The 26,489-nt window shown below is 37.5% G+C and overlaps 1 protein-coding gene across 5 annotated transcripts in view; it reads right to left on the reverse strand.

The window, feature by feature from the left end:
* HECW2 (HECT, C2 and WW domain containing E3 ubiquitin protein ligase 2) overlaps nucleotides 1-26,489 on the reverse strand; it is a 369,305-nt gene that overhangs the window by 169,692 nt on the left and 173,124 nt on the right. Inside the window, exon 1 of one of the 5 annotated variants that reach the window (XM_027054239.2) lies at nucleotides 773-5,569. The exons of the other annotated variants lie outside the window; for them this stretch is intronic. The gene's annotated coding sequence lies outside the window, so the exon portion shown is untranslated. Of the gene's footprint in view, nucleotides 1-772; nucleotides 5,570-26,489 lie in introns of those variants that run through there. 5 annotated transcript variants of the gene reach the window in all.

Below are 26,489 nucleotides of genomic sequence, written 5' to 3' on the forward strand. Positions count from 1 at the left end.
TTGTAAGATTGTTGGTTAATCAACAGTTTCTAAAATGTGAATGTCTATGAATCCTTGTCCATATAAACGTTACATTACAAATAAATCTGCTTTAACATCTCATTCATGAGAGAAGAGCTTTAAAATCTGTCTAAAAACATTATTGGCCAGAGGCAGATAACCTGTCATGAAATCTAGACTCCATCGCATGACATTAAAAAAAAAAACCAAAACATTCTTGTAGGTAGAACCTGTACTTAACATCACAGTAAAGTAATTTATTTGAAACCAGTGGGGCTCTAGAACATCAGCAAAGGGACTGCATATTTATTTGTAAAAGTTTCACATGCTTTAATACCTGTACTGACGGCTGTTGAGTTGTCAAGTGATAAAATGTGATAAGCACACCACACGGTTTGTTAATAGCTATCCCTAATCGAGCTGGGAGGAGAGCACATTTAAGAACATTTCAAAGAGAAAGGCAAAGAGAACTGTAAATCTCAAAGAGTTGGACTCAGGGGGTGCCTGGGTGGCTCAGTCAGTTAAGCATCTGATTTCAGCTCAGGTCATGACCCCGAAGTTTGTAAGTTCAAGCCCCGCATCGGGTTCTCAGCTGTTCAGCGCAGAGCCTGCTTCAGATCCTCCATCCCCTGTATTTCTACTCCTCCCTTGCTTGCTCACTCTCTTTCTCTCAAAAATAAATAAAAGTTTTTAAAAAAAATTTTTTTTAAGGGTCAGACTCAGAAATTAGGTGACAGTAGAACTCATTTTACAGAACTTCCTATTGCCTTACCTCACATAATCCCCAAAAGTTTCTCTCTGCCTTTTTCAGGGTTGAATCCATCATCATTTCAAATCTGGTTTGGAAGCAGCAAGAAGAAACATGTTTCATTCTCCTTAAAATCATGCACTGGCCTACCCACTTGGCAATTCCATTCATAGAAGCAGCCAGAACTGAAGTCAGGCAGGTCTGGAGTCCTAAAGTGGCTTTGAGAGCTCTGCGGGTCCACTTCACTGATGCTCCTGCTTCTCTTTCTCTTTCCCAACGTTCTAGAAATGAAATCCTAAGCAGGATTTGAGCAGACCTCTACCAGGATACTCTTGTCTGGCTAAAAAAAAAAACACTGAGAGCCACTCCCACTCTTCCTCAAGACTTACCACTGTTCAGGCATCCTTAATGAAAAAACATAACCTATTAGTATCCCATACGCTGAGGCAGTTGTGGCCACACCCTGTAAAGGGTACAGGATGCAATCACCCCATCCTCCCCTCAGCTTCCTTCCTTTGCTTTTCCATTGGAAAAATTCCAAAGAATGAGTTATGTGTACACACACACACACACACACACACACACACACACTCTCTCTCTCTCTCTCATACAAAGTGAGCTGATGTCAACAATCTGTTATCACAGAGAGGGGAATTTTCTGTCTGATTTACTAAGAATAGAGTAGCCATTACCTGGAAACTCTAATTTACTACTTTGATTAATAAGATAAAGAATTTGTTTAGGATATTAAAATAGGCTTATAGCATCCTAACTAATCCAAAATAAATATGTGGACTTAGATTTCAAACTGTAAAAATCAACTAAAACTTTTTGAAACATCATACAGCTTTAATGAAAATCCCAAACTGTGGTTATCAACCCTGAAGTTATTTTCAGATGTCACTTTTAATGAAAAAAATGGATGCAAAACATCCATCTAGCTGTGTTCTTGTCTTATCCAAGGAAGAAGTTGTGGCGGAAGAATTTCCAGATGAGATGCATTATTCTTTAATGGAAAAGGGGCCTCCTGAAGCTGGCCCACCCAGGGCAGTTGTCGCAATTATTAAGTGTCAGTTGCATGGGTGGATGTAATCAAAGGGTGCGAGACTATATCTCTCCAGAAAGCTTCCAAGAAAGCAAGATAAAATATCTTCAACTGTCACACGTTTTGCTGTGAAGTGAGACAGGCTGGATTCAAGCTCCGCGCTACATTTAGTGAATGCAATTTACTCTCTACTGGTCCCTTAATCCAGACAGTTTGCCATGAAGCTTCATGGGCCACAAAGCTTTGGCAATAGACTGTGTGGGCACAGTAAGCCTGGCACTCCAGAATCACCACCAGGCTGCTTCTGACATGTAAACTCTGCCCAGTCTTAGAGAAAATCACTGTAGATTCTTGGGTGTATGCTAGTGAACACCCAAAGAGCAAGCATGTGCACAATGCCTACGATGTACCAGGGACACATCGCAGACGCTATAAAAATAGCCTCACGAATGGCAGTGCGCTCCAAGGCTGAGGTCAATAATGTTATTAGAGCTATGTTACAGGTGAGGAAACAGAGGCTCCCAGAGAAGTGATGACAGCCAGGATTTCAGGTTGGATCTGAATGACATCCAACACTCAAACCCAAGCTCTTTTACAATACACTGCTTTTCTCAGATAACGCTCCTGAAGATGGCAGTCACCTCACTAATATGACGAAGTCACCAAAAGGAGTTTAAGAAAAAGTAATCTAGAAGGGATGAGTTCATTTCCTCTTATTGGCATCAACGGTGGCTACAGCCTATGAACAACAGACTTCTCATCAATGTCAGCATCTCTGTTTTCAGCCCCAGTCAAAAGCGTCTAGTCTTGAATGCTTGCTTACTTCCTAGTTATGGACCAACAGATTCTCCATGAAGTTCACCTGATGCTCCCACGACTCTGGCTCTCCAAGCCACGATTCTTTACCTTCCAAATAGTGTAACATTTGCCAGACAGGCCACTTTAGCTGAACTCTAGGTTCTGGTCCGTCCATGCATCATCGATGTTCACATGTGTCAAACAGGCTATTGTCCTGTGTAAAGGAAATCTATTTCCCCACAGCACAAGCCACTGTCATAGGAGACTAGATTTCCAAGTTGACCAAGAAACTTATAAAGTGGATCAAGGGATGTGAGACAATGTTGAAGCCTAGACTTAAGGCCATCACATACATGCACCTTTTCATAGAGGTGGTATTTCTTAAACACGGGTAGTTCAGGCTGTACCTCTTCAATCATAGTGGACTACTGCATTGAGAAGGTACAGCAAGACAGCATAGTGTCAGACCTCAAAATTTATACATGCTAGGAATATATAAAGGAATATTTCTCCAAACCACAACCCAGTGTGAAGAAAGACCTTGAAGATCAACAAGTAAAATGGGAAGCACATTAATACAATATTTGCATCCATGTAACATCATCTTAGCATTTTCACTCGCTATGATGGCATACGGTGCCAGGCATTAGGAGATAGTTCTCAACAAGACAAACAGAGCCTCTGCTTTTTCTTACAGAGCTTCTATTTTAGAGACAGGGAGACACATTTAAATAACAAATACAAAATGAATGCTTTAGCTACTACTATGAGACATGCTACAAAGGAAAAAGAGGGCATAAGGGAATGGGCGAGTTGCTGACATGACCCAGGCCAGAAAATAAGTGAAATCTTCCTCAAGGAATCAATGTAGGAACTGAGCTCTGAAGGATGGATAAGGAGGGGAGGAAAGAGAAAAGAGACAACATTCCAGATAGAAGAGCTGCTCAGAGGCCCTAGCATGGGAAGCAGCATGGCACTTCCATGGACTGAAGGAAGACCAGTGTGACTAGAACACAGAGGGTAAAGGAGAGATGAGGCCAATGAAGGAGAATAGACTAGAAATTTTAAGCATCAGTGTAGAGGGAAAGAAAGGGAAGCTAAAGAATAGAGGAATGAGGGGCACTTGAGTGGCTCACTTGGTAAAGTACCCAACTCTTGGTTTTAGCTCAGGTCGTGAACTCCCAGTTCGTGAGTTCGCGCCCCATGTCAGGCTCTGTGCTGATGGTGCAGAGTCTGCTTGAGATTTTCTCTCTCTCCCTCTCTCTCTGCCCCTCCCCTGCTCACTTTCTCTTTCTCTCTCTTAAAATAAATAAATAAACTTTAAAAAAAGAATAGAGGAATGAAAATTGTCCTTTCATCCCATCTCCACAAGATCTCTTTCTGAAAGCCGATTGATATCACAGTTGTTAACATTCAAAGCTATTGATCTAGCAAGGATGCTCATGGGTGAAATTATGTTTTATGGATACTGAATGGATTAATCATAGAACTAAAAAGACATCATTTAACTAATGTAGCTTATTCCCAAAAGCTCACGGAATAAATAAATCATGGGAATAAAAGGCACAGCATAGGGAAGATAGTCAATGATACTATAATAGTACTATACAGTGACAGATGGTAGCATCCTTGCAGTGAGCACAGCACAATGTATAGAGAAGTTGAATCACTACGTTGTACACCTGAAACTAATATAACATTGTGTGTCAACTATACCTAAAATAAAAAAAGAATGAGTAAGCTCCAAAAAAAAAAAAAAAAGAGTAGAGGAGAGCAAAGACACAATTCTTAGATTAGGATACAAATTGACAATGGAAAAATTCAGCAGCGTCTCTTCCATCTAGCTTTATGTTGACACCAAAAACCCAAAACAGAATCAAGGTTAGCACATCAGGAAGGAACAACCATTTTCCTGAAAAGCCCATTATGAATTTCCTTTGTGTTTCTGCACTTTGCATGCCTCTGAGACTGACATCATATTATCCCATATGCATTATTTCAGTCCTGTAGCAAGTGTCTGCCTATGTGCTGCAACTTTTATCGGAGGGTTTTTCTTGTGACATTGTGTTTCTTAAACAGCCAGATGAATGCTGGCCTCCTCACCACTTTGTTTTCAGATTCCCCAAATCTTCCAATGGAAATGCACATCAGTCTGTGTATACATCAGAAAACGTTTTGAAAATTCATTCAAAAAAGAGACAGCTGCTAAAAGATCAAGGGTAGAGCCTCAAATAAAAATCAGTTTGACGACTGCACATGAAATACATGGTTTCTAAATTTTAGCCTAGAAACTGGTAGGTAATCAAATTAAATAAAAACAATAAGGGCTATCATCTGTTATCTATTAAGAACTTACCACATGCCAGGCACTATAAGTGTATACATACAGTCTCTCATTTAATCCTCAGAGAACCTTCTGGGCTGGTTGTTACAATCCCCATTTCACAAAATAAGAAAACTGTGGGATAAAGAGACTGAATAACTTGCTCATGCATAGCAAAATCACAGAGCAAAAAACTAGCTGAATTTCAAATCTAGGGTATGCATGACATCAAAGCTTATCTGCATATTTCCCACCATTATACAACTTTCCCCCAAAATAACTAAGTACTGTTCATCAAGTGACAAGAACTGTGCTCGGTATTTCAGAATCACTAACTGATAGAATCCTCACAGCAATTCTGAGAGGTGTTATTATCCTTAAGATAAGGAAAGTGAGCTCTGGGAGGTCTGGTAACTTGATCAAGGGCACATAATGGCAAGGCTGAAAGGTGCAGAGGAAGACTTTCCAGAAGCCTGCACAATTTCACAACAGCAACATTTCTGAAGTATTCTGAGTTCAGTAGAAGCAGGTATGGGCATGTTTTCTTAGGGTTTTGCACTTTCATCTGGGAAATTATCATTATGCTCTGGAAGACAGTAATGTCCCCCAAAACTGACTTTCTCATCTTAGGTGGATAAGAAAATCTCTTTATCGATGTCCACTCAAGCCAAATGATCGGAACTGGGATCCATTGCTTTCATTAACATGAATAGATGACCCTCATTTTTCTCTCTCTAACAGACGGATACACACAAGCAGATGTAATGTGCCAAACACGTGAAAGGCAGAAATAAGAATAAATGTGGTTTTTTTTTTCTTTCAGTAATATCTACAACATAATTAAGGAAGCAGCTATAATGGGGTCTCCTTTATTTGACTGACCTGTATCCAGAAGCTCTAAGATATATTTCTCCTTATGGGTGAATTTTATATAAATACCTAAGAATGTTATATCTTTACTTACGGATGAATTTTGTATTAATCCTATGTTAATGTATTGCTAATGAAATATTACGGTGGTTTACATACAATCCCACCTCCCTCATTCAATTTATAACAACTGTTTAATTACATATGACTAGCGAGTTCTGCTCCTATGCTATTTATTATTCCAAATAAATTTATATTGTACAACAGGGTGAATTTAAAAATAGACTGTAGTCATGTAAAACTAAGAAAATAAAATGAAGCCAAAAAAGGAAGGATATAAAATTATTTTATTTGTCTATGTGTATACTTTGTTTCTATCTGTACAATGAGAACATTACCTTTTCCCAGTTATGCTTTGCATATAGCTGAGATAGCAATGAACTCAATAATATATCCTGGAGAGTCTCTGCTAGAAGTACATACATAGAGACTCCACTATATTCACACAGGGAACGTTTTCAGAATTGGGATTTATAATTTACCACAACAGTGCATGATGTAGAATCAAATAATCACATAAATTCCCAACTCTGAAAGAAAAGTTTTCAAATTGTATTGTATATTACAAACATCTGGGACTTATGCTTAAAATTCAGACTCCAGGGGCACTGGGTGGCTTAATCAGTTAAGCGACCAACTCTTGATTTCGGCTCAGGTCATGATCTCATGGTTCATGGGTTCAAGCCCCACGTCAGGTTCTATGCTGACAGTGTGGAACCAGCTTGGGATTCTCTCTCTCTCCCTCTCTCTGTCCCTCCTCTGCTCTCTCTCCCCCACCCCTCTCTCTCTCAAACTAGATAAACTATAGGGGCATCTGGGTGGCTTAGCTGGTTAAGTGTCCAACTGTGGCTCGGGTCACGATCTCGTAGTTCCTAAGTTCGAGCCCCGTGTTGGGCTCTGTTCTGACAGCTCACAGCCTGGAGCCTGTTTTGGATTCTGTGTCTCCCTCTCACTCTGCCCCTCCCCTGCTCATGCTGTCTCTCTCAAAAATAAATAAACATTTTTTAAAAATTAAAAATAAACTTAAAAATCAGACTCCATAGAGCAAAGAGCAGAAATTCTGATTCAGTAGATATAGGATGGGTCTTAGAAATTTGCATTTAAAACAATCACCCCAACTAATTCTGATATAGGTAATACTAGAACTACACTTTAAGAGACACTAGTCTGCAGTCTCAAAATTTAATTAGACCATACACTAATGTACATGTATATGTGAATGTCACATTTGGTTTTGCAAATGTGTTTTGTTAGAAACTTCAAAAATAGACATAATCTCTGTATCTTTGCAGTGTACGCTTTCCTAACAATTCTCATGATGATTATGTTCAATCTATCTTAAAAGAAGAAAAAAGTGAGTATAATGGAAAGCAAGTACAGAAAACATGAACATAGAAAGGGATGCTAACATGAGAAAAAAAAAGTTTTTGCTTGTATAGAACAGTACTCCTCAAAATATAGGCCGTGGACCAGCACTGGGCCATGAACTTATCGTTAATGATTTGAGAGAAGGACAGAAATTGAACATGAAACTTTACAAACTTTTACAGAAATTTGTCAGAGTAATTTTAAGTCTGTTCAGTAATAATAATAATAATAATAATAATAATAATAATGAAAATGTGGGCTTATATTTTGTAGATCTTGTTTTCATTTCATTTTTCTAAGTTTTTTTTTCTTTAATGTTTATTTATTTATTCATTTTGAGAGAAAGAGAGGAAGGGGGAGCAGCAGAGAGAGAGGGAAAGAGAGAAACCCAAACAGGCTCTGCCCTATCCACACAGAGCCCAACATGGGGCTCAGTCCCACGAACTCCAAGATCAGGACCTGAACCAAAATCAAGAGTCAGACGCTCAACCAAGTGAGACACCCAGGCACCCCTAGGTCTACTTTTATTGTACTTTACAAAAGATCAGTGTCCGTGATGGGACTGAAAGGCCATAGAAAATTTGAGAAGCACTAGTGGGTTCTAGAAAGGAGGGTTTGGCCGTGCTTGCTCTGTGCAGCGAGCCCAAGATTGGACACAAGAGTGGATTTCTGTGGTACCATCTCAAAGGTTAGCAGCCAGAAAGAATTTATTGAATGAATGTCTGTAAGAACATCCTTAACTTCTGATACTAATTCGCTTTGAATCTGTCAGCAATATATGAATCTACATGTTTTTGTGGATCTGTCAACTTTTCTTTTTAGCTTGTGCCACGTCTCAAAATAACACTTTAGGGGCGCCTGGGTGGCTCAGAAGGTTGAGCGTCCGACTTCAGCTCAGGTCATGATCTCGCGGTTCGTGAGTTCGAGCCCCGCGTTGGGCTCTGTGCTGACAGCTCAGAGCCTGGAGCCTGCTTCAGATTCTGTGTCTCGCTCTCTCTCTGCGCCTCCCCTGCTCATGCTCTGTCTCTCTCTGTCTCAAAAATAAATAAAACATTAAAAAAATTTTTTTAGATAACACGAGTAAAATTTCATAAAAAATTACTTTTGACGCATATAACAGCACATTTCACTTATTATAAATGTATGTCTCTCAAATTTCAAAGAGACCCTTGCATTCTAACATTTGAGGACCCAGTGAAGAGCTCCATCATCATACCAATACCCTATCTGCGCATCTTTGCTGACATGAAACGACTGTTGCAGGCTGTTTTCAAAAAAGAAGGTCTTTCAACCACTTTGGTCATCTTAGTACTGGGTCCTTATTAGCTACCTAATGATCTTCATATCTGGCAATGACAACAGTAATAAGAAGCACAAACCATCAATACATAAGGAGATGGGACATAGATCTGATTTTTGCAGCTTTCCTGCCTCCTGGTAAACTGAGTAATAATTCTCTCCTTTATCGAGACGTGCCTTGTAGGCAGTAAGTTCAATTCTAGACATAGTCTCACAATTCCAGCTTCAGGTCAGGATACTGTTTGGTGGCCCTTGCAGTTGCTACTTTTGCCACGTGAGTGTTGCCAAGAATAACTTTTTCTCTTCCAAGTTAAATATGGTGTTTATAAAAGGTGTGGGGCACAGAATCTGGCAGCATGTATCTGTACACACAACAGACAAAGTCACAATAATAGCAACTGTGCTCCTGCTTGCCAAGATCTCTAGCCAGGAAGGGTGAAAAGTGAGGATTTTTTTTTCCCCTAAATAATTGTGTCCCTTTTTCAAAAAGAATAAAGTCAACCTTTAAATATGTAAGTTTGTTCTGTAATGTTTAAAAATTATAAGTTAAGTCAGACACTAAACTTATTCATTATGTTTTATTAACATGTTTTAATATAATTTAAGACATTTTCTCATTTAGTCAGTTACTTATACGCCTAAGATCTCTCCAACAGCTTGTAAATACAGTACAGAGTAGCACTGGTTCTGCAGCCCAAATGGACATCTCTTAGACATGAGACCTTGACAAATGATTAACCTTCCTGAACTTTAGTTCCCTCATCTATAAAATGCGGACAATAACGATGCAAGACCAGCACAATTTGGGAAGGACTGTAAAGCTACATACAGTAAGGAGACAGTGCCTGGCAAAGAGTATGTATTCACTGCCAATAAACTCTCAGGTATTAGTGTTGTTATTCTCAACAGAGAACACCAAATCACTGAAATATCTAGACAAGTTTTTAGAATGTTATTTCTGTGACAAATTTTAACACGAAATAGATACTTCCACCAGGAAGGCAGCTGAACTGACTTCTGGAGTCATTCTGCTCTAGGTTATTTGACATGATTAAATCTGGCACAAATTCAATGCTTTTACTAGAATTCAAATAATATCTTTGGAGGAAAAGAATTATGTTAGTGACTTCTATTGCACTATATACATTTGTTTCAGCAATCACTTTGGGAAAGGTTAAGTGCAGTGGATGAAACTAAAATCACAAGGCATCCTTGTAAAAGATGGCATTCATCCAAAATGCCTTTCCTGGAACAAACTGTAACAACTTGTTTCCCTCCCGCCGCCCTTCCCTACCAAGCTATATTTAAGGGTCTGTAAGCATTTCCATTACAAATTGCTGTCATCAGGATTTGTCATTTTACCCTCTAATCTGTTTCAGACTTTATAAATAAACATCTCAATCGCATTTTTAAAAAGCCATTGTTTTTTAAACTTAAAAACTTCCTTCAGTAAAGGATAATAGTACAAGGGGAAAAAAACAGAAATACCAGAAAAGTAAGGATAATTTTACACATGAAAAAAAATTATCTGCCATGGCTTACTAAGCAAAATAAGACACATGTTCTAAAAATATGTGCCACTTAAGATCATGTAAATTTAGTGGTCACTGTGTTGTGATCTGTAATAATTAGAAACTACTATGTAAGTATCCAAAAATAAATGAATACGTACACATGGCACAGCCACATTATACCCTATTATGTTGCCATCACACAATGTTCCCAATTTTTAACGACATGGAAAATGTTCATGATATAGTAAGTGAAAAGCATACTGCAGAGCTGTATGCACAATATGAGCTTAATTGGGTTTAAAATTTGTAACATATATTTCTATCAACAGTACACAAAGCTTCCTTTTTCTCCACATCCTTGTCAACACTTGTTATTTCTTGTCTTTTTTATTTTAGCCATTCTAACAGGTGTATGGTGATCTCTCATTGCTCATCGTGGTTGTGATTTGCAACTCCCTGACGAAGAGTGATGTTGAGCATCTTTTCATGTGTCTGTTGGCCATCTGTAAGTCTTCTTTGAAAAAAAATGTCTATTCAGGTCCACTGCCAAGTTTTTAATCAAATTATCTGATTTTTTGGTATTGAGTTATATTAAGTTCTTCATATATTTTGGCTATTAGCCCCTTAACAGATACATCACCTGAAAATATCTTTTCCCATTTACTAGGCAGCCTTTTTGTTTTGTTGATGGTTTCCTTCACTGTGCAAAAATAAAGAAACTTTTTAGTTTGATGTAGTCCCAATAATTTGTTTTTGCTTTTGTTCCCTTGCCTTAGAAGACCTATCTAGAAAAATATTGCTACAGGTGATGTCAGAGAAATTACCGCCTGTGCTCTCTTCTAGGATTTCTATGGTTTCAGGTCTCACACTTAGGTCTTTAGTCCATTTTGAGTTTATTTTTGTATGTGGTGTTAGAAAGTGATCCAGTTTCATTCTTTTGCATGTAGATATCCAATTTTCCCAGTATCATTTATTAAAGAGACTGACTTTTCCCCATTGTATATTTTTGCTTTCTTTGCCATAGATTTATTGACCGTATAAGCATGGGTTTATTTCTGGACTCTCTATTCTGTTCCATTGATCTGTGTGTCTATTTTTGTGCCAGTACCGTAATATTTTGCTTACTACAGCTTTGCAGTATGTCTTGAAATCTGGAATTGTGATACCTCCAGCTTCTTTTCTTTCTCAAGATTGCTTTGGCTATGGGGCGCCTGAGTGGCTCAGTCGGTTAAGGATCCGACTTCACTGGTCATGATCTCATGGTTCACGAGTTTGAGCCCCGCATCGGGCTCTGTGCTGACAGCTCAGAGCCTGGAGCCTGTTTCAGATTCTGTGTCTCCCTCTCTCTCTCTCTGCTTCTACCCCTGCTCATGCTCTGTCGCTTTCTCTCTCAAAAATAAATGAATGTTAAAAAAAAATTTTTTTAAGATTGTTCTGGCTATTTGGGGTCTTTTGTGGCTCCATATAAATTTTAAAATTATTTGTTCCAGTTCTGTGAAAAATGCTGTTGGTTTTTGATAGGGATTGCACAGAATCTGCAGATAGCTTTGGATAGTATGGAAATTTTAACAGCCATTGTGGAAGACAGGATGGAAGGTCCTCAAAAAATTAAAAATAGAAATAACATATAATCCAATAATTCCACTACTGGGTATCTACCCAAAGAAAATGAAAACAATAATTCAAAAAGATATATACACCTTTACATTTATTATACATTTATAATAGCTAAGATACAGAAGCAACCTAAGTGTCCATTGACAGGTGAATGGATGAGAAAGATGTGATTCACACACACACACAAACACACACACACACACACACACACACACATCTGCCACAACATGGATGGACCTAAAGGGTATCATGCTAAGTCAAATAAGTCAGAATGATAAAGACAAATACCATATGATTTCACTCATAGGTGGAATCTAAAAAACAAAACAAATAAGCAAATAAACAAAAAAGCAGAATCAGACCTATAAATACAGAGAACAAGTTAATGGGTGCCAGAGGGAATGGAGTAAGTTGATGGGCAAAATGCATGAAGACATATGGGCTTCCAGTTATGGAATGAATAAATCATGGAAATAAAAGGCACCGCATAGGGAATATAGTCAGTGATACTGTAATGGTATATAGTGGCAGATGGTAGCTACACTTTTGGTGAGCATAGTACAACATATATAGAGAAGTCGAATCACTGTGTTGTATACCTGAGACTAATGTAACATTGTGTGTCAACTATACTCAAAACAAAATTCTTAAATACACATATTTATGAAAATATCATTATAAAAAGGATATGCTAAAATGCTTATAATAATTACCACTTGGCAGGAAGACTCAAGTGTTTTCCTATGCTGCTCCATATTTTCCAACTTGTCTATAATGAACTTGCACTACTTTAATAATCAGAAAATAGAGGCTTCAATTTGGCTTAGTATTGCAGAAAAAATATAGAAACAGTAATACAGAAAAAAAATTAAGTTTGGCATCTCTCTCTTATCTTTCTATATGCTCTGTGTTCTCCTTTCTAATCTATATTTAATCATAAATATTCTGACGCTGGAAAATATTACTTACGTTAAAGTACTCACTCAAAAGAAGTTTTTACTTGTCAAATGGAGCTGCCAAAAAAAATGACCTTGTAGCTAACCACATATTATTAATAACCAACGTCTCAAGATGCTGAAAAACACAAGTATCATTCATCATATGGACATCTCTAGGGGACAAGACACAGATTCAAGAGACATCTGGTAAAGGAACAGTAAGAAAAAAAATTGAAGCAAAAGATATCACATGAAAACTATTTAGAATCTAACTAAATTGAAGGTTATATTCAAAACTTCAAGTACTCAGTAGTCATCAACCCAAAGAGATCTGCTCTAAATGGATTTGTGAATCAATATAAATCAAACACAAATATAAAAAATTGAGAGTTCCAGGCTATTGCAGAAAAATCACAGTACAATCAACCATTGTAAGCATTCACGACCACAGACACAATTTCCAGTTTTTCCTTAAAGAAATTTGAATGAATTTTACCAGAAAACCAATTTTTACTTTTTAAAATCAAGATAACACTTTTAAAACTTATGTCATTAATATGTCAATTATACCTCAATTTTAAAAAAAAAACTTAAAAAATTAAAACCTTCTGTGTCATTAAATATCAACCACTATGCAAAGTACTTTCACATATGCCCTTTTTAAAATCTTTTCCTCTTACAGCAATGTTAAAGAATCTGGTCCACTTGGAAACACTGTCCTACCTAATTCCCTCTATCAGTCTATCTTCTTTGAGGATAGGAACCATATTTTATTAACCTTCATACTGCTAACAATCTTCCAATTTTGGGAAACATCTGATATATGTTTTTGATTAAATAAATAAGAGCTGATTCTCTAAATTAGTTCTTATTTCCCTCAGACTTTGCCTTAAACATCATCAAGTGTGAAGTACTTCATAACTTACTGGTGTCCAAATTTATGTATTTAGGAACAAACACTAAAACAAAATTTGAAGAAATACTAAGTGTGGAACAGACACAAAAGCACATCTAAATAACCGATTACACTGAGAAGTGAAGAAGAAGAATCTGATAACAAAACATAAATTAAAATAATTTTTCATTCTTTAAGGAAAAAAACAGAAGAGAATTACAAACTTTATAAAGACTACTCTGACGATGGTCAAGTTTCACTGGCAGGCCAAGGAAGTTTTAACAACAATAAACTCTAAGTCAAAAAGAAACGAAGTTAGTGGAAGCTACTCACTAGTCAGTGCCAAGGAAAAGCTGCTTAGACTTTTAGTGATAAAATGAGTAAATTCCAAAAATCCTGAAGAGACAGAGTTTCAAATATAAGCTAAAAGGCAAACTATATTATACTTCCTTTTAATTCTTTATCTGCTTAAAGTTGTCTGCTATGAAGAATTACATTAATAATCTAAAGTACTAAAACTTATCTGGGTGGAGATTTTCCTGAAATGGCCTCAGAATAATTAATGCATGATTGAGGCAAAGCATCCATTTCATAAATTCATCATGTAATAACAAATATTATATCTTAAAGTGCTTAGAATAAGCTTTTCTCCCCATTTCTTGCCAGCAAATCAAATCAATATTGCTAAATCAAAAATAGAAAATTTGAATCAACCAAACTATTGAAATACAAAAAAAAAAAAAAAAGGAAACAAAATCAAGAAGCAGCTTTTCTCTTTCTTTTTGGGACAAGTTTATTCTGATGCATTCTCACATAGCATCTTTACAACTATTTGAAAACCAGGTTCCATTGCTAATACTGTGTTCAAATTACTTTTTTACTCATTACTCTGAAAGTAGAAGTCACAAAAGCCTCCTTTTGGGTCTCTATTGGGTTGTGAGTCAATGGGACTGCCATAAGTATAAGCAGGCCACTATGAGCCCAAGCTCAGGAGTCAGACTGTTGACTTTATATCTGGACTTGTCATCTGCCTTGTCATCTTTTTGTCAACTTGGCCAAACCATTTTAGCGGCCATCGTACAGAGCCAAAATAGTATACATAGTGCTATGGTACGCCACACACACACACACACACACACACACACAAAGTTGCTTTTATTTATGAAAAACAAACAAACAAACAAATGTGGGGATGATAAAGAAGAGGACAGCCACAAAATGGTTACCTGCAGAAAATGAGGGTTCTGGGTGGAGGTACAAGAGATAAAATATACAACTGCTCTTGAAAAACCTTCTAATATAGTTTTTCTGTTGCCCTAAATGGTACAGTTTGAGTAATTAAAAAACTCTGCAACTCATTAAAACACATGAGTTTATAATGATATTAAAATATACATAGCCACTCATCAAAAAGAAAAATCTTTTTGATGAATGACGTTGAACATCTTTTCATGTGTCTATTGGCCATCTGTATGTCTTCTTTGAAAAAATGTCTGTTCATGTCTTCTGCCCATTTTTTAATTGGATTATTCATTTTTTGGAAAATGCAAATCAAAACTACAATGATATATTACCTCACACCTGTCAGAATGGCTAAAGTCAACACAAGAAACAACAGGCGTTGACAAAGATGTGGAGAAAGGAGAACTCTCCTGCCCTGTTGGTGGGAATGCAAAATGGTGCAGCCACTCTGAAAAACAGTATGGAAGTTCCTCAAGAAGTTAAAAATAGAACTACCCTATGATCCAGCAATTGCACGACTAGGTATTTACTCAAGGAATACAAAAATACTAATTCAAAAGGATACATGCATCCCAATGTTTATAGCAGCATTATCTATAATAGCTAAATTATGGAAAAGCCAAAATGTCCATTGACTGAGAAATGGATAAAGATGTGGTGTATATAGATATAGATGATATAGATATAGATATAGACATAGATATAGATATACACATATATACAATATACAGATACATATAGTAGATTATTACTCAGCCATAAAAAGAATGAAATCTTGCCATTTGCAACTGACATGGATGGAGCTAGAGAGGATTATGCTAAGCCGAATAAATCGGTCAGAGAAAGACAAATACCATAAGATTATACTCATGTGGAATTTAAGAAACAAAGCAAATGAACATAGGGGGGAAAAAAGAGAAGGGGAGGTAAACCAAGAAACAGACTTAACTCTAGAGAACAAACTGACAGTTATCAGAGGGGAGGTAGGGAAGAGATGGGTTAAATAGGTGATGAGGATTAAGGAAGGCACTTGTTATGATGAGCACTGGATGATGCATGGAAGTGCTGAATCACTAAATTGTACACCTAAAACTAATATCACACTCTATGTTAACTAACTTGAATTTAAATAAAAACTTAAAAAAAAGAAAATAAAAGCCCACAGCTAACATCATACTTAATGGTTAAAGACTGAGAGCCTTCTCCCTAAGATCAGGAATGAAACAGAGATGTCTGCTTTTGACATTTCTATTCAACATTGTACTGAAAATCCTAGCCAAAGCTATTAGACAAGAAAGGGATATGAAAGTCGGGCAAACTAAAACAAAAAGTAAAATTGTCTCTATTTATAGTTGACAAAGTATTATATAGGAAATCCTAAAGAATCCATAAAAAAAAAAACCTATTAGACCTAATAAATGCATTCAGCAAAATTGTAGGATGCAAGATGGAAACTCAAAAATCAATTGTATTTCTATACACCAGCAATAAGTATCCATAAGGGGAATTAAGAAAGCAATTTCACTTACAATAGCATCCAAAAGAATAAAATATCCAGGAATAAATTAACCAAGTAGGTAAATGACTTGTACACAGAAATCTGTTCAATATTGCTTAAAGAAATTAAAAATGACCTAAATAAATAGAAAGATGTCTTACATTCATGAACTGAAGACTTAATATCTTTAAGATGTCAATACTACCCAAAGCAATCTACAGATTTCAATGCAATCACTACCAAAATTCCAAAGGTCTTTTTTTTTCAGAAATGGAAAAGATGATTTCCAAGTTCATATGGAATTGTAAGGGGCTCCAAACAGCCAAAACAATCTTAAAAAAAAAAAAAAAAAGGTTGGAAGGTACACATTTCCTGATTCAAAACCCTACCACAAAGCATTTACAACAATAAAAACAGTGTAGTAATAATACTAGAATAGATATATAGAATAATGTAATAGAATTGAGAGTACAGAAATAAACCCATACATCTATAATCAACTGATTTTCAATAAGGGTGCCAAGACTATTCAATAGGTAGAGAAGAGTCTCTTCAACAAATGTTTCTGGGATAACTGTTTCTGGGATAGCATATATGAATATATGCTTTTATATATATATATATATATGATCATATATATATATATATATATATATATATATATATATATATATGATTATTCATTAAAACATCATTTGTTTGGGGCACCTAGGTGGCTCAGTTGGTTAAGCATCCGATTTTAGCTCAGGTTCATGAGCTGAGCCTGGAGCCTGCTTCAGATTCTGTGTCTCCCTGTCTCTCTGCCCCTCCCCTGCTTGTACTCTGTCTCTCTCTCAAAAATAAATAAACACTTAAAAGAAAATAAAAATAAGAAATAAAATAAAACAAAAGCATTATTTGTTTGTAGTAGAAAGCTGGAGAAAATTTAAAGCTCTATCAGGTGTACCAGTCAATAAAACATGGACATCTCAACAATTAAAATAGTGTTCAAATATATAAGAATGGGGCTCTTTCTATATACTGACATGGAAAAATCTACAAAATATATAAAGTGAAACAATCAAGGTATAGAAGACTATACATACTTTGCTAATTTTTACAGAAAATGAAGGGGAATTTAAAAATACGTATATATTTGCATTTGCTTGCATGTATATGTATACATAAGCATAGGCAGAATATATACCTACTCATGTATATATGGAGAGTCTGAAAGGATAAGCATGAACGTAATAAGCATTATTACCTGTTGGAGGGAAAGGGAGAGATTTGGAAATGCAGGAGAGGTTGCAGGGATACTTTTCAATCTAGATCTTTTCTTACTTAAAAATTTTTTGATCCAGGGGCACCTGGGTGGCTCAGTTGGTTAAGTGTCCAACTCTTTGGCTCAGGTCATTATCTCACAGTTCGTGAGTTCGAGCCCCATATGGGGCTCTGCACCGACAGCACAGAGCATGCTTGAGATTCTCTCTCTCTCCCTCTCTCTGCCCCAGCCCTGCTCGTGCTATAAATAAATAAATAAATAAATGAATAAATAAATAAATAAATATTTTTTGGTGCCATGTGACTATATTACTTAAAGTAAAACAGGCCCTAATAATGTGGTTTTTCAAACATGGCAAAAGACTCTGTATTAAAATGGTTTTAACATAACCATTTTTAAATAAAATTAGAAACTAGGGATATCTTCAAAGTTTGCAAATCACTGTAGTCAAGACAAAGTTTATGAACCTCAAAAAGAAGGGAGTGACAGTCTGTACAAGATGACGAAGGATTGTGTTCCCCATCGGATAACAATAAATGCTTTACTTTGCCTGCATTATTTATAACTAACTTGCCTTTAACAAGCTATCTACACCAACAGATTCAGATGGCAACTGCACTTCCACCTTCATGGTAAAGGTTTTAAATCAGGGTAGCTGAGATGATCACACTGTACTATAAGAGTGTAACTGGCTTCAATGTTAGTAAGAATTATATTGGAGACGGTAGCAGGACTACGAGTAGTTTTTTATTTTATTCTTTCTATTTCCTGTCTTTTCCATGTTTTTCACTGAGCTTAACTTTCAAAATCAGGGATAAAACCGTATTTTATAAGACAAATGATTCTAGTGAAAACACAGAGGATGAATTACAGCAGGAAGAGATTGTAGCAAAACATCAGTCAGAAGTGTGCTGCAAAGTTAGGGGACAGATGACAAGTATAAGAGCAGAGGCAGTGGGGGTAGAAGTAGATGTTGAAGAGGTGAACTGACCAGACCAGCTCGGGGGGAGGTGATGGAGAAAATTTTAAGAATGAGTCACAAATCTCTATGTGGGTAACCGCCACCAGCAACATTAGAGAAAAGAAGAGGCGAACTGGTTACAGGATGGGGGTGTGGTCAAATTTGGTTTGGGTTATAATGAGTTTGAAGAGTGTGGGGCCCATCCAGATAGAGATGTCAGGTCAACACTGAAAATACAATGATGGCACTCAGAAACAATTAAAATTGAAGATCTGAAGGCTATGGGTGTTAGCTGAAGCCATGGAGATGGATGTATTTCTCAGAGAGTGCCAAGCACAAAATTAGAAGAAAATGGCCTAGGATAAAAACCTGGAGAACACCAGTATTTAAAGAGGAAGAAGAGACAATAGAGGACAAAGTGGAAACAAATGTAGGCAGGTAACTAGGAGAGAATGGTCTCATGTAAGGCCAAAAATATATACATTTTCAAGAAGGAATCTGAGATCAACAGCAACAAATTCTCAAAGATTAGAGGCTAAAGCCTGAAAAAAAAAAAAAAAGTCCATTTAGCAATGATGAAGTCCCTAACGACCTTAGCGGGGGCAGTGACTGTCAAAAGCCAAAAGCTAGACCAAGGTGGGTTGAGGTATAAAATGGAAGGTGAACATTTCAACCAAAAACCTAACGCATTTAGTGAACTTTCACGCTATATGTATACCATTCATTCCAAATCTTTTTTTTAAAGTTTTTATTTATTTTTTTAGTAACTCCTACATCCAATTTGGGGCTCAAACTTACAACCCTGAGGTCCAGGGTCCCATGTTCTTCCAACTGGGCCAGCCAGATGCCTCCCTTTGCAAATCTTTGATAAGTGAACATGGAAACTATATTCTCTTCTGCTCTGTGGCAAAAAAGTAAAACATTTTAGTACAGTGGTTAAATATATCCCCTGTGTTCAAATCCTGTTCTATCACTTGTTACTGCGTGACTTTGGAAAAGTAATTTAATGTCTCTGTGTTCCATATTCCTCATCTATAAGATGGGGATGAAAATCATACAACATTAACAAGTTGTTGAGGATTAGATGGAGCAATGGTTTTACAGCAACTGGCTGTCTGCTCCACTCTAGAGTTAGATGGTCTGTCTCCTATGTGCAAATCCAAAAACAAATGAAATCTAGATCTCCCAAAGTGAAAGTCTGATTAAAAGAAAAATCCAACCCAGGACTGCTCATTACACTTCCTCATTCACTTGAGGGTGAACAGGCACTGAGCCCCTTCCATGGGTCAAATAGATGCTGGATCCTGGGGACACAAAAATGATTAAAGTTTGGTCCCAACTCTCACAGGCCAGAAGAATGGCCGCATTAAGAAAAAAAAAAAAATCACAAGGTGGTAAGAAAAATAACAATGTGAAATTACTTATAAGGGCTCTGGGAAAGCAAACAAGAGAACACAAATTTATGAGTATTTACACAATGAAATGATGAAAACACCACTTGTAATTCCCTCGCCTACTACTTTTTACAGTCCTCCATTACAATGTCCCAAGTTAAGGATAATAACAACAACAACAATCTAAACTAAACTGCCAGTTGATTAATTTCTTTTGTATGCTTTATAAAATACTAATCACTTATTCTAAATACCTAGGTTTAATCTATTTTATTCTTCTCTGAATTTCTCAATAACTTCATGACATTAACATAAATCTCCTGAGTCACTTCCTGATGGTTTCTTTTCTGTATCCCATATGCAATAAATCACAGTGTAATCTCATTAAGATGTAAAAGCCTTCGCTGCCTTACAAACAACAGCTCATTTACTTAATCAGAATATAAAAGCTATAGTTACTTAATAGGAAGTGTTCACTAGACCACGAAAATGGGAATATTAAAGAAAATCTTTTAATATGATCTCAGTAGAGAGAAATTAATGTTTCATCCTATAAGATGCCTTCCTGAGGTTCTGTATTCTTTGTCCTCCCTCTCCATTAGTTGCCCCATAATCTGATACCATAACTGGCTATAAAAAGTCCTAAGTAGGACTTTAAAGACCTAGGTTTCAGGTCTTAGAAAATCATTTTCATTATCTTAAACTAGTTCTTTAACTTCTCTGCAACCTCAGTGAAGGGACTAAAAATACCTGTCACCCCAGTCATGGTTGATGAAAAGAACATACAAGGGAGTTTTTATCAAAGTGTTCTTCAAATGGTCAAGTGCAATACTAATACAAAGCATTTTATTGGATTCTAATTTATCTGAATTAAAACAATTGCTATAGTAGATGAGTTGGTTTTCTTAATTACTTATTCCAAAATAGTCCACAGGAAACTAACCAGACGGGAAGACTATCTGGTAAATATATACTAAATATGTTTCACTTAATGTGAAATGCCTCATTTAAAGTGAAAAACTGTCAGGACAGTACAGAGCTATGTATCCTAAACTTCCACCTACTACTATATACAATTGTGCCCTCACCACCCCTATCCTTCAAACTGTTTGGAAACAAGAAACATAGGCTATAAATTTATGAAGAATTGTACTAAGAAAAAAGTAAAATGACAAGTTCATTCAAGATTTTTTATTGAGCGTCCATTTTAAGCCTTCAGGATATATTAGTGAACTAAACAAAATAAAAAACTCCTGTCCTTATGGAGCTGACATTCTAACAGAAAATGAAAGAGGGAGAGACGCAATAAATAATAAACATAATAGGTAAATTACAGCGTGCAATGGAAAATGATACGTGTTTGGGGAAAAATACTGGAGTGGGTAAAGGACTCAAGAATAGGACTGTAAAACAAGCCTCATTCCGAAGGTGATACAGGAGCAAAGAAGTGAGTAATTCTGGGGAGTTAGCCTTGTGTTCCAGGCACAGAGAACCAATGTGCAAAGACCCTAACACAGAAGCTTGCTAGAAAATGCGTGAGGAGCAGCAAGAAGACAGAAGAGAACATTTAAAGATGTAAAGGGAACAGAGAGATGAGGGTGATATAAAGAAACAGACCACCTGTCTGCATCAGCTTTCCGCTGCAGCCACTGTGTACGGCACTGATTTATGTCGGCTGATAAGCTGGACACCCGGCACGGCCAAGTCAGGAAAGGGGAAAAATCTCCTTGACCTTCTGTGCTCTCAGTCTCTTTTCCAGCAGGGCCAAGACCATCTCCTCCCTAGGCAGTGTTTTTTGAATTTCACGAATGCATGGATCCCTTATAGAAAGGAGGGGGAAATTCTGGCACAGTCTCTAATGCAGATAAGTCATTTTTAACATGATATATACACACAAATACATAATTAAATGTCAATAGTACTAGACAAATACATAAAACCATAAAATGTGTTAATGATAAGCAAAACTAAAAAAACAAATAAAATTCTAATTAACAACACTCATTTACTGTAATTGACAACTGGTGCTTCGCCAGGACGATAATGAGGTTGCAACATGGACTATTAACAGCAAAGGCTATTTTGAGTTCATCATGAAAATAATGCATGATGCTAGATGATAACTCAGTTCTGTTCATTTTTCTCTATGAAAACTACCATGAAATCCTCGTTTTTGGCCCTTCCTTGGCTCAAGCACATCACTTACATATTAAATCTACCTTTTGTCTTTTCTCATAAGCTCAGACAATGAAAGCAGTATTACTCAGCGACAGCAACATTGTAAGTACAAATGCTATAAACTGATGATCCTAATGAGTCAGAAAAGATTTAAATTCTTTGGGGGGGATCATCCCTGGAACAAACACACAAAACTTAAAACTTCTTATAAAAAGTACACCCCTGAGAATATGCTTACATGTTCCCGGGGATCAGGATCTTTGGCCACATCCCAGCATACAGTTAATAAGCAGAGAAGAGACCACTGAGGTGTGTGTAGAGTGTGATGTATGTAAGAGAAAAATACGCCAAGTTAGGGCATTTGTTTTCCTTGCTGTTACTTTGGGAATATCATTTGGCAACTTCCTGTTTCACCAAAAAGTAGCAGCAGTAATTTTTTTATCAAATTCAAAGTCCTCATTTGCCTCAATTAAATTAAATCAAGCTTATGAGCACTGAGTTATTAAAAAACATTCTTTAAAATGTTATTTTACGGTGCCTGGGTGGCTCAGTCTGTTAAGTGTCCAACTTTGGCTCAGGTCATGATCTCGCGGTTCGTGAGTTCCAGCCCCATGTCGGGCTCTGTGCTGATAGCTCAGAACCTGGAGCCTGCTTTGGATTCTGTGTCTCCCTCTCTCTCTCTCTCTGTTCCTCCCCTGCTCACACTCTGTCTGTCTGTCTCTCTCTCTCAAAAATAAATAAAACATTAAAAAAAATTTAATGCTATTTTATTTTTCTAATCGTACGGAAAGGTCACTTCCTAAAGACCGACTTTTTGCTTTTTCATGACCTTCTTTAACACCTTATATGTAGTATCTGTCATGCATTGTTTATAATGTGTTATGAATATTAATTCATTTAATCCTAACATCAACTCCGTGACTTAGATGCTATTATTATTCCCATATTATAGATGGTGAAACTGAGTAAGCCACCCAGAGATTACATAATACACCCACAGCTACATGGTTGATTAGTAGCAGAGCCAGGATTCAATCCAAACATCTGGCTTCAGACTACATGAGTTTAACTCCCATGCTACGCTACCTCACATTTACTCATGCGCCTTCAACATGTACTTATTTTCATTTTCCTTAATGTATTATAGCAATTAATCATATGTATGACTTTCAATATATAAGCCTGGAAATCTAGAAAGGTGAAATAAGAGGTAAATTTTGCTGGGTACCAAAAGCAAACTATCGTGGCAGTTTTGCAGAAGTAAAACTGTTAGGGTTACTGGATGTGTTTACCTGTCACATATGAGAATCACTGTCTACAGAGTGCTTTCTGATTATTACCTATGTTAACTTCTGTTGGCAGGGAAGACTAGCACTGGGGAGATGGCTACTGCCACAGTGAGAAACATCCCCGTGAAAAACTGAACAGAAGTATAAACCTCTCTAGGGGATAATCTTTACAGGTACCAGGAGAGCAAAAGTTCCTAGATTCTGAAGCATAGATCGGCCCACATAAATTGTGATTGAAATGCAATCTGTTAGGAATTAGTCACTGTATGGATCATTCAGGACACATTTTTCACCATGTCCGGTTTCTGTCTCCAGACACGAGGTGACACACAGACCTCACACCACTCACTGAAGAATAGTCCATGCCTGCAAGTAACTCTCATATCGCGTGATTGTCTGTTGCAAGCAAATAGATGTGCTATCGAGAAGCCTTACAGAGAGAGATTTCCTTAGAAGCACAGTGTGTTCCAAAGTGCAATTTGAGAAACTTGGGTGCTTTGAGAAATTGTTAGGAAAGGAGGCTCTTGGTCAAATAAGGAGAGAATGTGGTGGACACTACACACCCCTTCTTAGAGGTTCACAATATGCATTATTAGCAAATATAAAAGCTCCCAGACCGGGGCGCCTGGGTGGCTCAGTCGGTTGGGCGGCCGACTTCGGCTCAGGTCATGATATCGCGGTCCGTGAGTTCGAGCCCCGCGTTGGGCTCTGTGCTGACAGCTCGGAGCCTGGAGCCTGTTTCAGGTTCTGTGTCTCCCTCTCTCTGACCCTCCCCCATTCATGCTCTCTCTCTGTCTCAAAAATAAATAAACGTTAAAAAAAATTTTTTTTTTAAAAAAAGCTCCCAGAAGGCTCCTGACTTCCATGATGTCATAAAGTGATCTAACTGATTAAGCCCTTTATGACGTAACACCTATGAACAGCCTGGGGAATGCAGTTTGAGAGACTGTGACTCTGGGAATCCCCTGCTATTCTGGATCCACCTCCTGGCTGTGTAAGAGGTTTGATCCTGTCAGGCTCCTTGAGTTGGTCAGAATCAGAAAGGCAGATTTAGCTGATGAGGAAAGGTAGCTTTGAAGGGGGCCTAACTCTTTTATTTTTAAACAAAAATTTTTAACATTTTTATTTATTTTTGAGAGACAGAGATAGAGCGTGAGCAGCGGAGGGGCAGAGAGAGAGGGAGACACAGAATCTGAAGCAGGCTCCAGGCTCTGAGCTGTCAGCACAGAGCCCCACAATGCTCAAACTCACAAACTGCAAGATCATGACCTGAGCTGAAGTCTGATGCTTAACAGACTGAGTCACCCAGGTGCCCCAAAGGGGGCCTAATTCTTATATCTTCTGGCCTTCTAGGAAAACTACCCAGAGAGCCAAACTATCATCACATGTTTGCTTGGCAGCAAGAAATCAGAAGTAGGGGAATAATTTCAGATGACTACTACCGTCTGATATATGTGCCTCTGGCCCTTGAGACCACACAGACCCCATCCTCAGGCCAGCACATTTTTTCAGACAGTCATTGCTCACTCTAAGCTTCTACAACTACCCAAGACCCCTTCTGATTTTTCATAACCTCTTTGGTTACTTCAAAACAGGTCTGTTAACAGCCAGGGCTTGGAATAGTCACAGTGAACATTTTTTCAGTACTACGGTGTCAAGCACCGTATACAATGGTTTGTACGCACCGGCTCTTATAATTTCCCCTACAGCTCCATGAGGCAGACCCTATTATGATGCCTGTTTTATTCATGAGGACCTGAGGCTCAACGAAGTCAAGCAGCTTACCCAATGTCACAGAGAAAAAGTGGCCAAGTCAAAATTTAAATCCAGGCCACCAGTTTTCAGAATCCATGCTCTTTACCAGCTGCTTTCGTGATTTTAAGACATGGCTGAGAACTTTGCAAGTTTTTTTTTAAGGCTGTTTGGCACGATCAATATATCAACCTTATAGCTTAATTCTCTGAGGGGGAATTATTTTTATATTCTTGCGAGCACTCCTTGTGATTCCCCAAATTATCACGTATCATGACCTCACAGCAGTTACTGGACCATCTCTCAGACTAAGCAGCAAAACTCACTGCATGGAATAGTAAGCATGATCCTGAGTAGATTCCTAGCCTTTTCTGTGTCTTGATTTTCTCATCTGCAAAACAGAAATTGCACTTGCACCAATTTATAATGTGGCAGAGAAAGTACTATGAATGCACCTTCAGCTGCCTGGGGGAAATTATGCCATCTACCATCTTGTTTTGTTTTGATTTGTTTTTTTATTAATACAGGACTTTCATACTTAAGGCCTGCAGGGGCCAATACATTCACCATTTTAGAAACAAACATGTCTACAAAAGCTGTCACCATAAGACACAATATACTAGGAGAGAAGAGGATTAAGAGTTCACTCACACCCAACAAGACTGATGTCTGTGTTCATGATGAATGAGCTAAGTATTTAGATAAGAGAACTTTCTGATTTGAACTTGGCATGTTGTCTAGGAAACTCTACATTGTATATTCTTAGATTTCTTGGCATTAGTACTGGAGGCTGTCTATTTGCCCCACCTCCACCCATGATCCACTCTGTACCTTTCTCTGCTCTGCTCTCTGCCCTGGGAAACTGACTTGTGAGGTCTGTATCACTGAGTTCCTTTGTCTTCAAGATTGCACTTGGGTTTAGTCAACAGGGAGCACCAACAAGAGATAGAAGGGGGTGAGAAGAGAAAGGTTGGGATATCAAACTCCCAGTCCTAAATACATAGGTCTCCTGAAGGTTACAGAGCTCTTACCAGGTGACCCTCTCCACCTGGCTCTCTGTTATCCAGGTTCTATTAACTGCCCCCTCTTCTTGTGTCTTCAGGCCTCGCAGTGGTAATGATACCCCATTCCATTGTTACTAGCCAAGTATCACCCCTTGTGATTTCTCTATGCCCTGCCCTATTTACCCTTGCATGGAAGGCTCCTCAAATTACCTAAATCCACATTCTGCATGGATCTTGACTAACATAGCACTCAATCAAGAACATCCTTGTACCAGTTTTGTACTGAGTTGATATTTCCCTTATTATAATATTTAATTCTCATAAATGTATAATTTAGATTGTATGATCTCACATTTGGAACCCCAAAGTTTATCATGTATAATCCTACAGAGTTCCCACTTCTCAAGGTTTAATTCTTCTACTCTTTCTCTC

This window comes from Acinonyx jubatus, chromosome C1, assembly GCF_027475565.1.
Source record: "Acinonyx jubatus isolate Ajub_Pintada_27869175 chromosome C1, VMU_Ajub_asm_v1.0, whole genome shotgun sequence".
In the NCBI taxonomy this organism is placed as follows: domain Eukaryota; kingdom Metazoa; phylum Chordata; class Mammalia; order Carnivora; family Felidae; genus Acinonyx; species Acinonyx jubatus.